This window comes from Leptonotus elevatus, chromosome 4, assembly GCF_054856555.1.
Source record: "Leptonotus elevatus isolate MCC_2025b chromosome 4, RoL_Lele_1.0, whole genome shotgun sequence".
Taxonomy (NCBI): Eukaryota; Metazoa; Chordata; class Actinopteri; order Syngnathiformes; family Syngnathidae; genus Leptonotus; species Leptonotus elevatus.
Genome location: NC_141242.1, coordinates 7,665,931 through 7,683,444, shown reverse-complemented (window position 1 = coordinate 7,683,444; position 17,514 = coordinate 7,665,931). Strand labels below are relative to the sequence as shown.

At 39.3% G+C, this 17,514-nt stretch overlaps 1 long non-coding RNA gene across 1 annotated transcript in view; it reads left to right on the top strand.

The window, feature by feature from the left end:
• The window catches only part of LOC147175335 (uncharacterized), a 54,441-nt gene that overhangs the window by 24,131 nt on the left and 12,796 nt on the right, over window positions 1-17,514 (top strand). The window contains exon 3 of the long non-coding RNA XR_015094578.1: window positions 14,551-14,622. This is a non-coding gene — a long non-coding RNA (uncharacterized LOC147175335). The remainder of the gene's footprint in view (window positions 1-14,550; window positions 14,623-17,514) is intronic.

Below are 17,514 nucleotides of genomic sequence, written 5' to 3'. Positions count from 1 at the left end.
CTACCTGTCAGTGTGCTGCAAGAGGATATGGGTGCATGGGCCAAGAGTGTTTGGGTGTTGCTGGCATGAGTGTGTGTGTGTGTGTGTGTGTGTGTGTGTGTGTGTGGGTGTGGGTGTGTGTGTGTGTGTGTGTGCGGGTGTGTGTGGGTGTGGGTGTGGGTGTGTGTGTGGTTACCGACCGACAGTTGTCCACATGATGATCTGTGACTCAGCTTTGTGCACCTGGCTTAAATTCGTACTCCCCACTTGTCCTCAAGTGTTATTTTGACACTATTTAAATTCAGGTTTGGGCTCGAAGTAGAGAATGGCTGTTTGTGTGTATTTGTACTAGGGCTGAATTAATCGAATTCAAGTCAACATCACAATAATAATGCAATTTATCATAAATACTGCAATTCTGGAAAACAAAACTTAATTTCGGTCGGTTGGTAGGCTTAATTTTTTTATATATATATATATATACAGTACATGTATGTTTTACTTATAAAGTGTCTAGATATTAGGGGTGGGACGATACGGTTCGATACTGTGACGCAATGTGGCCCACGATAACGATAATATCACAATATCTATGATATTCGATATACTGTCAGAAATTTTGTCACGATATTTGGTATGTGAGTGACTGTGAAAACTTGCCGACTGTTCTTCGCCACTGCTTCTGCCTACTTTACCACCATTTAGGGATTAGCGCCCCCCACAAACAGGACAGCAGAGATTAAGTACTGACGGTGACAGCAAAGGATCACAAAAATTTCGATTAGGATCACGGATTTGAGTCACAGATTAAATATTTTTTTTGGATGAGAAAACAAAACAAAACAAGATAAATGTATTTATAAAACACTTTTTCCCATTAAATAATAATAATTAATAATTACTGTTGCCAGCTATTTTTTGCACTTCAGCGGGCACTAATGCTAACACTAGCTGCTAGCCACTAACGTCGGAGACTTGCTGCGTATCACACAATGATGACATAATTAACTAGCGGTTTCTTAGCATCCTAAATTAGCGGTTAAATATACTTTCGGGATGGCATTGTGAAAATGTTGGTAGAAAATTTGTAATTTAAATAAAAACTTTGATATGTAAGGCAACACGTCGAAAAAGGAAGTCAAGCTGGCGGTCATGTCGACGCGCAGGCCGACTTCAAAGTAAAAGCCCACCAAGGCAATTGCATTGGCATCAATGTATTGTTTGGTAAAGCTTTATTTTTAAGTTAGCCTTGGTGTAGGTGTCGTGTTACACCAAAGACGTACAACAAATATGCTATTTGAATTCAGCTTTCTAAAGTGCACAAATTACTCGAGATTTTCTCCAACAAGCAAGTAATACTGAAAGTAAAACTACCTAGGGTCCGCATTTGTCCGTCTTAGCGCTAGTGGCTAAGTTCGGCTGTAGGTTATAGGTTGTAACAGGAAGTAAATAAAACTAATTTTTGTAATGATTTACATAATATAAATGAATCTTCAAATGCTTTAAATTTGTTCAGCCCTAGACCTGTGCCGGAAGCCAGAATGTAAGCACAAACATGTGAGCGACGGCAATTTGAATCCGAGCCGCAGACACACATGCTGCACGTACATGAGTCCATGCAGCCTGTCAGGTCCATTATAGCACGATTACATAATCGTTTCGCTATTAAGATTGCCAGGGAGTGAAGAGCCCTCGCCTTCTGCTTTAAGTCACATTACTATCTTTTGTAATAAGCAACGCACATGTCTGTCTTCCGCGTCAGTCGAGCATACATTTCTGGCACTTGAGTGGCGTATGTAAGCCGCATCGCTAAGCGGAAGAAATGTGACTGCATGAATGCAGCACCCGTGCGTGCCGGTGGCGGCTGGCATGTGCGGCTCAGCCAATAGCGTTTTGGCATGCTCGTTAAAAAGGTTATGTAGTCAGAAGGGAAGTGACTTGAGGTGCATTTTTGTGACTGGTTGGACTTCAGGCATGCTATCATGTTACCTACTCCCTCCTCCTGCCCTCTTTCTCCTCGTGGCTTCCTCCCGACCCAGCTCGGTCACATGTGCCTCACCCAAGAAGGAAAAACTCCTAACAGTTTTCCAGACAGTTCACGCAGGATGGCCCGGCAAGCCAATTCTTATATTTGATGGCCATGTGTGCAGGCGCCCTCAAATGTTTGAATGGGTGCCAGAGGCGCTCAAGCAACAGTAGGATATCTATCTGCAGGGCTGATCATTACATGTGACTCGGGTATATTTTAACTGGGTTATGTAAGGGCTCCAGCCTGCGCTCTCTCCACGCACACATGAGGAGGACTACGCATGATGCAGAGAGACCGTGAGCTCACCGCAAGCCTCGTCTCCGCAGCACATTGAATAATCCCCGAGCTCGGGCTGCAACTTTGAACAAATGTGCCTTTTCCACATTCTATTAAAAGTAACCAGCCTTCTCGACTTTATTTGCCATCTCAAAATGATGTAACATTTGGAGCAAGTGGCCTATGTAGAAATATTGAAGTGTGAGCGCTTATGTAACAGGATTTTCTTTTCAAAAGTGAACTTCCCAAAAGCTCTGGTCTGCTGTTAACGCCTGCGGTTGTCATGTTGCGGCTGCAAATCAAATAACAAAAGCCAATATTTGCGTTTCGATATGATGGTTGAGAGTGACTGGAGTTGAGGCTCCCCTCGGTGGCGATGAGATGGCTGATGACCAAATTGATGTCCCCTGTAAAACTACCCACGCACCCTCTGCTAGCACTTTAATGGGATCACCGAGTGGGCGTGTGAGTGTGAGATCTCCTCTTGAAGTGATGTGACAGTGATCAAGGCTGTTCCATAGCAATTAATTTCATATGCCTCCGTTTGTGTGTCTATTATTAGACCTAAGAAATTGTTATTGTCATCTCAACAAAAGCACAAGACTATTGTAGGATTTGGTCTGTCTCTGCTAGGGCTGTTCAGTACCACCTTTTGTCTTTTTCAGACCGATACTGATTTTTCAGTACTCAATTAGTAGTCAGTGATGCTGATACCAAGTACTGATACCACTTGTACTTTTGATACCTAAAATTTCCCAAGAAAACCGATGACAGATAATCTTAAAGAAAGACTCGTATATCCCAAAATAGACTTTTCCCTCAACATCACATGAAATTAATGGCAATTTTGTATTCTACTCATTTCTAATTTTGATCATAAAAAGCCACAAGAGGGCAGCCGATACTGGTATCGGCCGCTGCTTTGAGTACCGATACCTTGAAATGAGGAAAGAAATGGCCCCGATACCAATACCTGATATCGGTACTCGCCCTCGCCCATCTCTAGTCTCTGCACTATGCTACTCACAGTTCCTTCACAATCTCTTCAAAATTTCAATACGTTTTCGATACGTGGGGTTCGAAACGATTTAAGGACATTTTGATTTGAATGTGGATTCGGCTTGGTTCGATTCGTTATTGGTATGGTATGGTATATGATGCAATGGATTTTGTTGTTGTCATTTTTCATTCATTTGAATGAACTTGTCAGTACTGTAAATGTGCCATTTCCTTCTAAGATAAATTGGAACGATTCGATATGCTCATCTTTTAAATCAGAAAAAAGATTTTCAGGTTTAAATTGTTTTTTGTTATACCCTGAGTTATTTGTCTTTATCAATGCAATAAACCGGCTGGCTTTTCATTTATTAGACTCGAATCACGCAGCATCGAAAATCAGCTTTGTTAACTAATTTTAATTTGGTGGGTGTTAATGATTAACACTTTACTGGGCCCAAATTTTGACTCCTTCAAACTTTCTGTGGCTGTTTCTCCTGTTGGAGCAACGACCATATTGATTTTTGAATGAAGACAACATGGTTGAAGTAGCTCAGGTCAAAGTTAACTCATTTACTGCCATTGACGGCTATAGACGTCAAAAATTCACATATTGATTTTTGAATGAAGACAACATGGTTGAAGTAGCTCAGGTCAAAGTTAACTCATTTACTGCCATTGACGGCTATAGACGTCAAAAATTCATTTGAACTATTTCTATTGGTTACATTTTTTTCCCACTTTTGTTAACAAGAGTATGAAAACTTAGGAATTTTTAAAATTGTACATTTAGAACAGATATAAAATTTGTGATTAATCGTGAGTTAACTATTGAAGTCATGCGATTAATTAAGACGCCTGACGCTATTTAAAAAAAAAAAAAAGATTAGTAAAAATTAGGGGCAATTAATGTTTTAATCTTAATTAATCGCATGACTTCACTAGTTAACTCACGATTAGTAACAAATTTTATATCTGTTCTAAATATACAATAAAAAAATCTAGGTTTGCATACTCTTTTTGACAAAAGTGGAAAAATATGTTAAACTAATACAAATAGTTAAAATTAATTTTTTACGTCTGTAGCCGTAAATGGCAGTGAATGAGTTAAAAGCAGTTTCTAGCTTGTTAGCACTTCCTGCGATTTTTCATCCAATCCATCACGAGTTTGAGTCGATTGTCTTCCAATTTTCAAACAAGAACAAGAATATTATTTTGTGTTCATGCGAGAATAGATTTCAAAACAGCCTTTGTGTGCCAACTTGTCTTGTGTCAACAGTTGTTGAGGACTTTGAAGTCACTGTTTAGGTGGTTAGTGGGAGGACTGGTTTGTGTCTTTACTAAGCAAAACTTGTCAAGTGTCAAAAACACCTTTCTGGCTTGTCGTCACACCTTCCAGCTGTCGACCTCATGATTATCATTGTGTTGAGTAAATGGCGTTTACTTAAAACAGGTCAGATACGAGTCTTTCATTTCAAGGGACTTAAAGTCACAATCCTACATATTTCAAGTCTTGTAACTTCAAACAAATTATCTATAAAACATAAATATGTATGTGATGTGTGCAGTCTCACAAGGTCACATTGGTGTGCGGCTCCCTTGATTTCTTGAAACAAGGAAACAAATCAAATAGAAACATTATAGTAGGATTTTTTTTCTTTTCTTTTCTTGTGCTAACACGTGACTTTGGCCATGCCCCAGACGGGAACGATCTGCCTCCCCACCAATAGCAGCCTCCAAGTGGTATTTATGGGGTTTTTTTTCTTTCTTGTATGACGCTGCTCCAGTCAAACACTTGCATAACACTTGAAGGCAGCATTCAAACAGCTCTTTTGTTTGGATCTCATCCCAGCCTTTAAAAATGTACCTGGCATCCTCCCAGATACAGTGAGTGTGTTTGAGAGGTGTCTCATTAACTGCCTTTGAGTCAAAAGCCACTCATGTACAGTTTGACCTCTTACGTCAGAAAGGGCAAGGGCAAGCCTCAACAAAGGGTGTTGATAGAAGAAAGTGGAGCGAGAGGATCGACTGCGTGCGAATACTTTTGTCAACGTGTGCATCATCACTTGGTCTCAAAATGTAAACGGAGGCAGAGCGTGTTATTGTTTTGACAGATTACAGTGGCGGACATCTTGTGTGTCAATTAGGAATGTCGCAAATGACATGAGGCATGCGCCTGTGACGCATTTGCCTTCAAAAGTCGACACGCTTTTACGCGCAAGGTCTAGCATACGAACCATGTGCATTGAGATGAATTCATTCCATCTGTTGACTTCCTGGGAAATCCGTTCGGCAGCCAAGCAGGAATACGATTGAATTATTGCAGCGACATGTTTTTTTTGTTAGGCGTTTGCTCTAGTAATAATAGAGCTATGCGGAGTGCCTGCGGGGTTAGATAGGGTGACTGTGGGTGGGACTTGTTGGGGGGGGGGGTGACAGGCAGGTGGCTGAAATGGCTGCTGCAGAACTCACAGGCGGGTCCGACTGGCTGCGGTTCTGACTTCCTGTCGCTGCTGCGCTGTGTCCACAGATCACCCTGTTGCAACTCTGCTTATTCTGGCATCCACATGACGCCCCCCAACTCACGCCAACCACACTCCCGCCCCTTACATATCTTCCATCACTCTGCATACAGTACACTAATCCCCTTCATTCTTCCTCACTAGCGTTTTCTTTTAAAACAGTCCCTCACTAAATCCTACCGTGATCATTTGTATACCTCCTTATACCGCCTCCTCATGTCTGTCGTCTTGTCTTACTTGCATCTACCTTCTTCCTCCTTTTCTTCTTTTTTTTTTTTTTGCTAGTGGACTATTTATCTGTCAATTATGGTTGTCTTCTTGTCTGGATTATTATTGGCCTGGCAAGCGTTTACAGCAGCTGAAGGAGTTTAAAGTGTGGCAAGGAATTAGGGGTGTGCCCAAAAATCGATTCTCATAAGAATCGCGATTCTCATTTAGTATGATTCAGAATCGATTTAAAATGTCCCAAAATCGATTTTATTTAAATTATTTTATACTGTCTTACCTTTGTTTGTGTGGGCCTTTATTGGGAGCGCTGTTCATGTTGTACCCGATTTGGCCACTTAAGGGCAGTGTGGTTCCACGCGGTCTGATACACTGTTAAGTTGTAGCCACATTAGAGAGTCGAAGGAACAAGTCACAATCAAGTTATTCCAATAAAAGTAGTTTTTTTGAGTGATAAAAGTGTCGCGAGTAGCGCGCTAATTAGCATTAGCGAGTCAGACTGGAGTAGATCATTACGATTCTTTGAACATCTATAAATTGAAGCAAAAACCATTGTCCATCAAATCATTTTCAATCAAAATCGATTCTGAATCGAATAGCACACCCAAAAATCGGAATCGAATCGTGAGACATTCAAAGATTCCCATCCCTACAAGGAATATTCACAAAGATTTCACTTGTGGATATAATGGTGTACCGTAAAAGATTACGCTGCTTCATGAACTGTACGCCTCGCTGTTGCCCCCTACCGTTGCGAAGGACTTACTGCACGAACCGGCGCTTCTCCAGTTAGATTTACAGTTACGTGATGATGTAACACAGCCTCGTTTACTTAGGTTCAGGCCTGCTGATGTAATTGTGTTTTCATTAATTTCAGTAAGAAACATTACCTCGGTTCACAAACCTTTTTGGTTCTTGAACAGAGTCAGGAAACAAATTAAGTTTGCTAATAGAGGTTCCGCTGTAATTGAATTAGCAACATAAGCCATGTCTCGATTTTATCTGAGCAGAGTTTTGTTTGGCTTAGATTTGCCTCTCTTTTGTCTCTGTCTCCACCTCTCACAATATCAATGAAGTGAAAGCATTCTCCCCTACATACTGGTTGAAAGATGCAAAAGATTTTGAAAGTACGTCTTATCATTACTGTGGTCCAAGCCTTCGGTGAATTCAAATTCAAACGCCTCATCCCAATCTCATTTTTTAGATGTTAATTTAAGACAAATTGTCAAATCCAGGTTTTCTGCAAGGGTGCAGTGTGTGGGTGTGTGTGTGTGTGTGTGTTTACCCCTCCACCTCTCAAGAGACATTAACTAGGTCAAGCGCAAACAAATCAGCCAGCAACCTAAAGACTGGTGATGACAGGGTGCGGGGGGTGCAGCAGGGGGATTCAGTGGACTTTGAGCCCAAATCTCCTACTCAGGCTAAAAAAGTGTCACCTAATTGATGCCCAAAGCCTCTCCGATAGCCCATTAACTTGCCATGGAGGTCTAAATCCACTAGCCTGTGGGGACCTGGTTTAACAGTTTAATGGTCACCAAGCTAATCATGTTTCACTACAGACTAAGCCAGCCACTAAAGGACACTCAGCTGTTTATCCGGCACTAAATCTCTGTTCACTGCCGGCTCCAGGACTGCTCAAAATGATATGTTTTCTGTTCCCATAAATTGCCAATTCTTACTGTTTTTGCATGTGACCCTACACGTGATTTCATGCTGTGTAGGATGGAACGCGCCCGAGCGAGGCCCATCCTCTCTGCAGTGTTTTTATGTAGTCCGAATGACGCAGCTGGTAGTGAGATTGTGGCTGGTTTCCACAGATACAACCTTTTTGTTCCCCTTCAAAAATAATTATCTGCAAGTGTGATGGTGTAACGTGCCCATTCAACGTCAATAAAGACAACTTATTTGAATTTTTGGGGTAGCTGAAGTACAACACGTAAACATGAAGCATGAAAAAATGGTTTAGTTTTTTTATAAAATCAACTTTTTTATGTCTTAAATTCACATTGTAAATGGGAGCAAAAGCTGTATTTTCTTGTGTAGAAACACTTTCAGTGGGATAATTTCAACAAACTGATCTGGTTTTTGTTTACTTTGATCATAATGGACGAAATCCGGCTCAAATTGGACTATTTTTTTTATGTTATGTGTGTAACAATGTGGATGAGTGAATAGCACATCTGACTCACAATTAATTCTAGGATTCAAGGTTCAAATCTGGGCATCGGGCTTCCTGTGTGGCACTCGCGGGTCTCATCATGCTTGCGGGGGGGGGAGGACCCCGGATTCCTCTCACATTTCAAATATTTGCACGTTAGGTTCACTGAAAAGTTGTCCTTAAAGGGGAAGTCAACCTTAAACCTTTCTCGACAATAATATGTTATATGTGAGCTCACTAGTCCAAACTTCAAAATTCAGCCGTTTGTATCCATTTTCGGAGGGCGGCCGTTTTGCCACTTGCTGTCGACTGAAGATGACATCACAGTTGCTTAGGGCTCAGGCAACGACCAATCACAGATGACCTGTTTTCTGAAGATGAGCTGTGATTGATACCTGACACATGAGCAACTGTGATGACATTTTCACTCCACAGCAAGTGGCAAAATGGCTGCCTTCTGATATTGATAAAAAAAAAAAGGCTGGATTTTGCCGCTTAACCCATATTCCACTAACACAATATTAACTAGAATACCGTAGTGGGGCTGCATAGAACATATTATTGTCAAGAACATTTTGGGGGGTTGACTTCCCCTTTAAGTGTTAATGTGAGCATTGGCGACCAGTCTTGGCCAAAATCAGCTGATTTAGGCTTCGCTCACCCATGACGTTACTGAGGACGGAAAATGGATGCATGGATTTATTATCGCAGAAATTGAACTTAGAGTTGTAATTATTGGGTGGAAAAGCCAAGGCAAGAAATCACAGGAAATTCTCAGGGTGATATTGTGAGCTTGTAGTTGTGATAATAAGAATGAAGGGTTATTTTTAAATCGGATTAAAATTCAGCAGCATTTATACATATGAGAATTAGTTATTTTTGGAGAATGGCACTGTTGTGAATGTGGTTCTTCACATTCTTGTAACAATCAAAAAAAATGTTTTAGCGGAGGATGCGTGAAATAAATCGATTTATTTGTTACGTTTTTAACCCAGTCAATGCGCACCTCTCACACTTACATAAAAGTGTTGGTGGTCTCACACTGGTGCTGACAAGTGATCCTCAGGAGAACAGGTTGGAGCCAAAATGTTTCACACTAATTTACAGGTCTGCTTTTCCACAAGGTCAATAGGTTCAGTGTCGCAGATGGCTGAGCATTGGAGTAAGTAGAGAGACTGGTACTTCTTGTAATGGGGGGATGGGAAGCAAGCAGGGTCAATGAGTTTGTGCACATTTTGTGTGTAGCTTGCTCATAAATGTCGTCTTTCCTGCCCCTTTTTTCTCAGAACAGACATTTTCATTCAAAGCCTGCTGTTTTACGTTTTAGTAGAGACAATTATTTCAACTATTATAGAATAATGAGCTCTTTAAAGGGAATTGAAAGACTGCCACAGTTCACATTGTGTGTCGCACCTGATTGGGAGCGTGCACCTTTAGTGATTGACATAATCGGTGTAAATTAAAAATAGCCGAGACATTTCGAAAAAAACAACAACACATCAATGCATGTGAAAAAATGAAGGTGATTGGTCCCCCTTGTATTATTTGCTAATGTTGGAATTCTATTTGTCCTCTCCAAAGTTTAAATATTTGGATAACAACAGGAATGAAGCAAAGATTCGGAAAGTAACGCCGAGAGGACAGGTTTACATATTTGATCTATTTGATTTGATATAAAACTATTGTGAAAATGCAAGGTCAATCAGGGTTCACCATTCCAAACATGTACCTAAAATTGACTGCGGTTTATTTGTCATAGAATAAGTAGTATCAACATAGTCAGCTTGCTCGTGAGGTAAACTTATCCTGATCGCTAATCCTTGTGATTTCAACTTGGCCATCTGACCGAAATGAACTGTGTCTTGTTTGCTTTGTGGCAACAAGTGGACATGCATAGAAATCCTACATGTGCAAGAAAAAATGACATGACCCAGGCTTCCAATCATATGCCTCCAGACATGCACAATGAAGGAAGTTTTTGTTGTGTGATGTTTGTGGTCCTGTGCAGAAACATCATCATATCTTCTGGCTGAGTGTTAAATCGAGTTAGCTGAATCAGGCAACCATTTACACACGCACATGAGTATATATATTTTTGTTAAATCTAAAATGGTGTCTTCTTGGCCACTTATTAAACATTAACAGTTTTTGAAGAACTTGCCAACAGGTCTCAAGTGGACAATTTTCCCATCTAGGCGCTGACAAATGTGACAATTGGTCTCAAATAATCCTAAATGAAGAGCTGCCAAGGGCAGATGTTGACGTATTTATCTTCTCTGTCAATACTCTATTGTAATTAGAAACATAAAACATTAAATTAAAGTAAAATTTCAGTTAGCCATCATAACATTTTTTAGATCTATGTCTTTACAAATTTCTGTCAATTTTTGGAACACCTTTTATGTATACCATTACATCTTAATTAAAAAATGCCAATCATTGAATAAAAACAATCAAGTTAAAACTCAAGACTTGATATTTCCTAACATAAAAATCGAAAAACCAATAACTGCTTGTTATCATGGTCACATGAATTACTTATTAGCAAACTAAACAAATAGCGTTAAGGTTAATGAAATACATCACATGCTAGCAATTTTTACAAACCGTCTCATTCATTCGTTCGTTCTCCAAACTGCCTTTATAATATTGTTTAACCTTTGTGAATATGGCAAGTCTTTCGTAGCAGTAGATGAAAGACAGGGTGTTGTGCATTGACCGCTTATAGAAATCAAAGAATGTGAGCTTGAGTGGAAAATTGCCTTTGTGCTGCTTTTGCTGTTGATTTGATGATTCACCAAGGTAAGAAAACTAATAAAGCTTTCTGTACTGTGCAATTGTGCATCTCGCCTCCCTCCGAGCCCTTCCCCCTGCAATTTGCTCGCTGACAACGCGAGAAGGAATTCATTGTGAGCTCAAGTTGAAAGGTTGGCATTAGAAGTACAGTATGAGCTTGTTCTTGTACTCATGCTGTGACATCTACAGCCGCCCACTCCCCCTTGCATCATCATCTGCAGCCCCCAGCCCCTGAACTGCGCTTACGTCACACCAGGCTGCCTCGTCCTCCTACAGGCAAGAGATAGTGAGGTGTGCAGCACCTTCTTAAACTGCCCGCAGTCTTTGATATTGTTCCAAACAAAAACAATTTTGGAAACAGCTTTTGTAAATAATGGTGTTCCTACAGTGAGCCTAAAAAAATATCCAATTGTCCTTTTGAACTCATTTTCACATTAGATACATTAGTTCAACGTTAACAGGATTAGCCGATTATTACAATAAATCACTAAGAAAAAAAGCACACACACAATGTTGTTTATCCCCGGGGAACAATCTTCAGATAAAAACCGTAGGGTTTAATGAATTGCTTGCAGATTTGTTCTGGAACATTAGACTAGTGAAATACATGGCACCAGCAGGCTAAATTTTCAAATGTCTGTTTTATTTTTGCTTCAGCCTTCCAGGCACTCAAAATGGTCTAAACAACATACAGTAGCACAGCTGCTACATTAGCTTGACTTCCAATACAGGCACTGCACAAATTCAGTTTGAAAGAAAAATCATTGATTATTATTATTATTTTTTGATTGGATTAGATTAAAGTGGAGTATTATTGTTTGTTTGCACTGCACTGCTGCTGCATCATACAGAGAAGTTGCATTTTGATTAACACCTTAATAGCTTCCTATGCCATCATGCAATAACATTTTTACTGTCCAATTTTAAAAAGGAATCATAACCAAAGCCTCATTTACTATATATATATTTGTTGTTTTTATTTCCACTTGTATTTTTTTTGATAACATTTTTTAATTATATTTTTTCTGTTTTTATTTTCACTTTTATTATTATAATTTTTTGTGTCATTTTTAGTCCTCCATAATATGGAATATCACCCAAAAAAAAAAAAAAATATATATATATATATATATATATATACATGGAAATAAAAACAACAGGGGAGTTGGAAAAAAATCAATTCGTCAATATATCGCGATATTACAGCGCGCAATTCTCGAATTGATTCAATATGCGGCCGAATCAATTTTTAAACATCAATTTTTTAGGGGAATATTCAATAAAATGTCTTACGCATAGAAGAATGTTATATTAATGGAACATTAAGCCTTAATATTTTATTTCAGTGCTGTTCAAACATGAAACAGACTGCAACCTGAATTTTCAGATAAATAAATAAATGTTCATACAATTTTTACAGTGTACATGTACAAGTTTACTGATTAGTATTTTCTAAATTTGAGTTTTAAAAATATCGCAATAATCAATTTATAGATTCGTATTGGGATTAATCGGTATCGAATTGAATCGTGACCTATGAATCGAATCGCCAGGTACTAGGCAATTCACACCCCTAATATATATATATATATATATATATATATATATGAATTAAAAAAACGTAATTCTTTTTTTTTTTTAAATAAATATAAAAAGAAATTCCACAATAAATATATAAATATAATTAAATGTCAATCAATTAATAAAAACCTTCTGTGAAGTGCTCACAGATAGCTTCCCCTTTAGTGCTCCACTTAGTCCCTCACACGTGCTCCGGCCAAAGCTCGGCAGCCTTTGTGGATGCCTCACCAGACGGAGGCAGAGATAGTGCCACAAATAGACCGGTCCTTTGGCTCACAGGGGAGCAGTAGCCCCACTTCTGTGCGCTCTTGCCTCCTATTTCGCGTGTGCCTTAGGCCAAAACAAGTTATCTAAGAACCACAGGGAAATCAAATTTGGGATTATTAGATCATCATGAAATGATCCAGGGAGGATGAGATTTATGAGTGCATAAATGCATATTGTTAGGAAAATAGGTTGATTTATGGCACTTCGTCGGACATTAATGGAACATATTGTTTTTGTGCAGTTTTAATGGACAAGACAGGATTCAGATAAAAGCAACTTGTATCAGAGTGATGGAAAGAACACAAGAAGGAGAAGGAACAACTTGTGATCCAAAGCATACCGCATCATTTGTCAAACGTGATAGAGGCAGTGTTACGGTATTGGGCTTTTGTGGCTACTAATGGAACAGGCCTTCTGGTGTATATTGACGATGTGAGTGCAGACGGAAGCAAAAAAAGGAATTATGAGGTGTTTGTGGCCATGCTCTCTGCTCACATTCAACCCAATGCTATAAAACTGGTATGTTAGCACTTCACAAAATACCTAAAAAATATATATATATATATTTTTCAATGGCAAAATCAGTTACAACAACATTGGGCAAAGTATGAACTAAGCATTTACATTATAAAGAGTCTTAGGATTGTTGCATTAATTTACAGTTTTTTTTCTTTCTTGAACATGGCTAATTAAAAGGTTCTTATTCATTGAGAATTCATTGATTTATTGTATTGTCTAATAAAATGTGTTTTAGGTTAACACATTTTATTATTATTATTTAGTTTTTTTTGTAAATATAATATAAAATCTAAATAACTGGTTGATTGTTTAAATTAATGTAACATTTATATATCCAGCTCAGACAAATGGCAACAGATTCTCATTTGCAAGCCGACCCGACAGCAGAGTAAAACAAAGCAAATAAAAGTAACTACTTTATTTAAAGGGCTGAATGCTTAATGTGAGCAAATGTGTTCTATCACGACCTCCTTTCTTTTACATAAGAATTTTGGATTAAATATAGTCTGCGGGATAAGAAGAAAAACAAATCTGCAATCCACTTCAATATGTTGTCCTCATTTCACTTTAACCTTAATGCTCCAACACCAGGATACGCAGGCGGCCGATTAATGTCAGCATGTCTGCGTTAAGAACTGGGAGAAAATCTTCATGTGGTTTGAGAGCACACGAAAGTGGGTGGTGAAAGACTGCCAACTACTGAGTCAAACCTCCATCTGTGTTGTGGCTTTTAAAGATATTTAAGTTCATGCTATCTTGCTATTGCAGACACAAACATTCTCTCCTTGTGACTCTTTCTGTCCTTGAGTTGGGCGCAAGTATGCACCTGCGCGTCGGCCGTCTTTATCACCTTTGTTGCTCTGTCATCAATCTCATTCGTGGTCTAAATTGTCACGCAAGGAAAGCAAACGGTGATATTTGTCTCCAGCTCTACATGACTTGGCGTTCAATTTACATCCTCACACGCGTATGCCTCGAATGCCTCGTGTTTTCACTCGGCTCCGATACACACAAAAAAACTCTAAATATTTCATAGCCCGCAATCCGGGCTTCAGTCTCCAGAGAGTTACAGTACCTGCCCAAAGATGGAGGCCTCGGGCAAGGAGCCTTTGAGTGACTCTCGCAGGATGGAAGAATACTGGGACACAAGAGAGGGGCTTCAAAACGGTGCAACATTATTAAAGTGTTCTTTCCATCTGCAGACGCTGTGCCTCCAGGACGCACCTACCACCGGTACCAAAATACGGATGCAACCAACATACACAATTTGCAAGGTAATCAATCTGCCTTTCAACAACTAAATATGATGCAGTGCAGTTATACATCACTCCCGACTGCAAAGCCATTTATAGTTACTTCGTCACATCATGTACTAAATAATGTTCTGGAATTAAAATGCTCATTCAGGGAGAGCCGTATAACATTTATAAAGACTGGTGCATTTATATCAAGCTCCACACAAAAGAAGTAAAACACATCTCCTCGGTGGACATCACGGAGTGGGCTGGTTGGGTGTTTTGAGTTAAGGCCGACCACAGATTCGTATGACACAAAGGCTGATGTGGTAAATTATTGGCCACGGAATCAAAATTATCCTGCGTCTGGTTTTACTCAGTCAGACCGCTCATGTCTTGACTGCTGAGCTACACAGAGGTCAATAAGTCCAAGTGCTGGACTTCTCTGTTAGCATCAACGCTAGCATAAGCACTGATCTACATTTACAACCTTTATTATATTTTGTTATATCAAATTGTGTTTTTATTTATTATTTAAGTTGTCATGTCAGTGTAATCTGGCCGTCAGTGACATCAGCATTTTACTGTACTTTGGATGGTCAGGAAAAAACTTATATTAATAATTAATTTAATATTTTAGCAATCTGCATAGATTAACCACATTATGCAATCAGCATTTCAGGTGAGTATGATGAGTTTGATCCGCCGTACAATATTTGATTCATAGTGATACGGAACTGTTCCAGATGTTACATTGTGTTTTTGTATAGTATTGTTTCTATAAATGTGACATGATTAGTGGAGGTATTAAAAGTGGTAAGGCCCCACTGAAGGGCACTGTTATGTGCACACATGCACACACGCACACTCAGGGTGCCCATAAAACCAAAAATAAAACATTTAAAACACCCCCACCCCCCACTCTTCTTTTTCTTCCACCCCTACATTGACCTTCCCCCAACATGCTCCTCTCCCTCCTCTCCCCATGAAGGGTGAGTAATCAGTGATACTGGAAATAACTCCCATGGCTGACCTTATAAGGGCATCAGGAAACTGCTGATTTTAGGCTTCGGGGGCTGAAACCACAATCTTGCGGCCTTCTCCTTTTTGCAACAATTACTTCAGCCCCCCCCCCCCCTCCCCTCCTCTATCACCAACTGCATCCTGTCTGTTTATCAGCTCACGTTTCACTGCGCAGGCCTTGTGCCACAGGCGTCACACGGCCCTCAAACCTTGTGAATCGTCAGCAGCATAATGCTTTGGCTTTGCGCTCTCAGTTCTCCACCTAAATGTTTTTGCCCAGTGTGTATAAATCATGACAGCTCATGACAGCATGAATTCACCGCTTTCTGCTTCAGTTTTTCCGTAATTAAAATTGCCCTATGTGCTATTAGTACAACCACACAATTGCTCAACAGTCAACGGGCGAAAACAAACTTTTGGTTGCTAAAATGAAACTGGATCTTCAATGGGAAAGCAACCTTTGCAATGCACTTTTTGTGATGCTACACAACAGTTTCAACTGTTAGGAGTGTCTTTTTTTTTTTTGGGGGGGGGGGGGTGTAAATTAATAAAAAGCAACCTAATTGGTAAAAGTTTGGGCAGGGGATCTTTCAAAAAAAAAATGTCGCCAATGAAAAGCAATTGTTTCAGCAATGCTGAGTGTGGGAAAATAAATCAGACATTTTATTAGATACATCTGTACAATCTATCCATTTTCGGTAGTGCTTGTTCTCATCACGAAATACTGAAGCCAGCGCCTATTCTAGATGACTTTTCAGGTGGTAGACGCACCTTGACCTGGTTCTCAGGCAATCATGATAATCACAGGGAACGCTCATCCAGCTTTGACAGAACAACAGCGCTAGCAATTCTAAGCTAGCATTAGCACTGTAATCAAGCCATCGTTAGACATGGCTGCTACGTTGGTAGCATGACTTTTTACGAACGGAGCGTTATCGAAACGCTTACCTATCGAGCAGGAATGTTGTAAATCTCTCAGCTGTCTGAGGTTCTGTTGCTCTGCTCAGTGGTTTCTTAAAAAAAAAAAATGGAGGTAAAAAATGGGGTCAGATATGATTTTTTTTTTACCTGAATAATTTTATTAGAAGTGTGAGGTCATACTGATAAAAAAGAAAAAAAATCACAAATGAATTTTTTTGCCAATTATATACAGTACCAGTTTTTGTCATTTCATAACAGAAGAAAACATTTGGACAGAAAATTTTTTCTTTTATTTTTAACTTACACAGTGCTAGTACTGAGATTAAAAAAAAAAAAAAAAAAACATTTTCATTAAAAAGTCACATAAGTTACATACTTTTGGGCTATCAAAACAATAGGTTTCCATACTTTGACTTACCAAAAATGATTAAAAAATAAAAATAAAAACACCGTACCTGTGGGTGTTTATTTCAGCTTAGACAGAATTGTTAAACGGCAGAAGCTGGTTATTTTTAGGCTGGCACAAGACTCAACATATTCACCACCAGTCATTCTGGGAACTAACAACATCAAATATTTTTGCTTTAACAAGGCCATGCATGGGGGAGTAGCTTTTTCCGCCATGTCACTGCTGCCTCAAACCCCCCCCCCCCCCCCCCCACCCACCCCACCCCACCCCACCCCACACACACACACCTTATAACAATTCAAGATTTCAACTGCGGTTGATTTTACCTTGCTCAAGTTGTCGTCTTTTAATGTCATGCCGTCATCTGTAAAAGTTTTATAAACTAACCTATTTGACAAAGTAAGGGGTAGAAGGTACAGGTATCAGTTTTCATAATTAAAAACATATCAGAAAATAAATACTAGTAAAGTACAGAGATCTGAAAATATGTATTTATACTTGTAAAAGTGAATAAGTATACTGTTACTGACACATGTATTGCCCTTCTCAGTTACTTTCCAAGTGTTTCTAAGCAACGG